The sequence below is a fragment of the Bremia lactucae genome, assembly GCF_004359215.1.
Source record: "Bremia lactucae strain SF5 chromosome Unknown BlacSF5_NotPlaced_42_SHOA01000006.1_337800bp, whole genome shotgun sequence".
NCBI classification, from domain to species: Eukaryota; Oomycota; class Peronosporomycetes; order Peronosporales; family Peronosporaceae; genus Bremia; species Bremia lactucae.
Window position 1 is genome coordinate 238,304 of NW_027152055.1, and position 2,184 is coordinate 240,487.

The following is a 2,184-nucleotide window of genomic DNA, read 5'->3' on the forward strand; positions in this document are numbered from 1 at the left end:
AGGTTCGCACGTGCGAAACTTGCCAACGGGTTAAGCCCTCGGCGCATGCTGCTGCGTCACTGGCAAGTCTGTCCGTACCCATAGGGTGTTGGAAGTCCATTAGTATGGATTTGTTTTCGGTCCACCGAAAGATTCGACCAGTAACACCGGCATAGTTGTCTTTGTTGACCGATTGAGCTAAATGGCACACTTAGCGGCCGTGCCGGATACTATTGATGGTGAAGGTACAGCAAGGCTGTTCATCGATCGTGTATTTCGACAGCACGGTTTGCCAGTGGCAAACGTTTCTGATCGGGACCCCCGTTTCACGGGTAAATTCTGGCAATCGATTTCCGAGTGCTGGGTACCAGATTGGATATGTCCACTGCAGACCATTCGCAGACCGATGGTCAAACTGAACGTGTCAATTGCGTCATTAAAAACATTTTACGCAGTGTGTGTGTTCCAACACCAAAGCACTGGAGCTCAATGCTTCCAGTGGGATAATTTGCGTTAAATAACGCTGTCCATGCCTCTACAGGCTACACTCCGCTCTATGTCAACGGCCTCACCCACCCACGCGTTCCGTTAACGATACCACTGCGTGGCTTAGGGCTGGTAGGGGAGAATAAGCCGATGAGCTTGCTGATATTAGCCCTATTTACCATTTGGAAACAAGTAAGCGAGTTTATCGCAATACAATTTAGTGTCTTAAGACATGTACGTGACATGATGGCTGATAGCCAAGACAAACAAAAAGAAAAAGCATATGCCAAAAGCAGAAGCTGTATTAATGCTTATGTGGTCGGAGATTACCTTTAATTAAAAGCTAAGAATTAACCTATTAACTTGGTTTTCGCGATCTTCAAGACCAAATTGCGCCCGCGCTTTATTGGACAATTTACGGTCATGGCCAAGAAGACCCTAGCTTACACGCTTAACCTTCCTAGCAAGCTGCGTACACACCCAGTGTTCTACGTCGGCTTGCTTAAGCCATATCGGGATCCTTCCCACATGGACTTAACGCGGTTGCGCCGAGACAGGCGGTTAAGCCGCAGATTTCTGCATCCTCACCAGGATGTCCAAATGGCCCTCTAAACGAGGTTGCTGATGTTCTAGCATCGAAAGAAGGTTTTGAACCGCCTCAAAAGTGCCCTCACCCGAGCAAGGCTCTCACGAAGAAGTTGCACTTCGTGCTCTTGAGCATCAAATGCTTCCATCCAGATTTCGGCCCCCTCCCGCGATGCTTAATGCGCGAGGGTACCTTCAGTTTCACGTGGAGAAACTTTTAAAGCGACGTCGTCGTAAGGGCCAATACCAGTATCTGGTGAAGTGGCAGGGGTACCCCTCTTTTGAAAGCTCTTGGGAGTTTGAGGTACCTCTTCAGCAAGATTGCCCGTACGCCGTTGACGTTTTCGATCGCCAAGCTCAGAGTCAACTTGCGTCAAAGACGCTTTTCACCACTAGAAGTGGGATTAGGTGGATCTATAGCCTCAGTGCGGCTTTATCCATGGTTATACGGTCAATCGAAGCACTGAAATATCGGCTAGGCCTTTCCTCGTTTTGTGGCTTAAATGCCGGACGTAACAGGCCTTTGGTCTTAAGCTTGGCGTAATCAAAGCGAAGCTTCCGTTCCAAACGATTATCAGCCACGTCCAAGACTCTATTATTCCAAATACTGCGGAGGCGGCGGGCCTGATGGACGCAGTTCTCAAATGAGACCTCGTTTTCGTTTTGACTTTTAATTCGTTTCGAAACAAACGATCGGAATTTCCCTCATTGAAGTCACCGAAGCCCCACGGGCCTGATCACGCAAATGCGTTAGATTCTTCGCGTCATTTCCTTTGGCGTAAGGTATTGCTCATGAAGAATATCGCGAGCAGCGAGCTCCTCCGACGTCCTGGCCGTGTGACCAAAAATGCATTTAGATGCATTAGCATACAATTTATCTGTGCGCATACACTCGAGCACTACTCGAAATGGTCTATATAATTTTTCACATCCTACCGACCCTGCCCCGCACGACTATGGACAAAAAATTCATCAAAATAAGTCTGTGCATAACCTCAATGAGGGCGGAACAGTTGCGTCACTAGACGATTAAATGTCGCCGGGGCGTTGGAAATCCCTTGTTGCATAACCAACCACTCCCATGGCATACTGCCTGAGTTGCGCTGTAAGCGAAATATCGCTAGCTCGCATGAG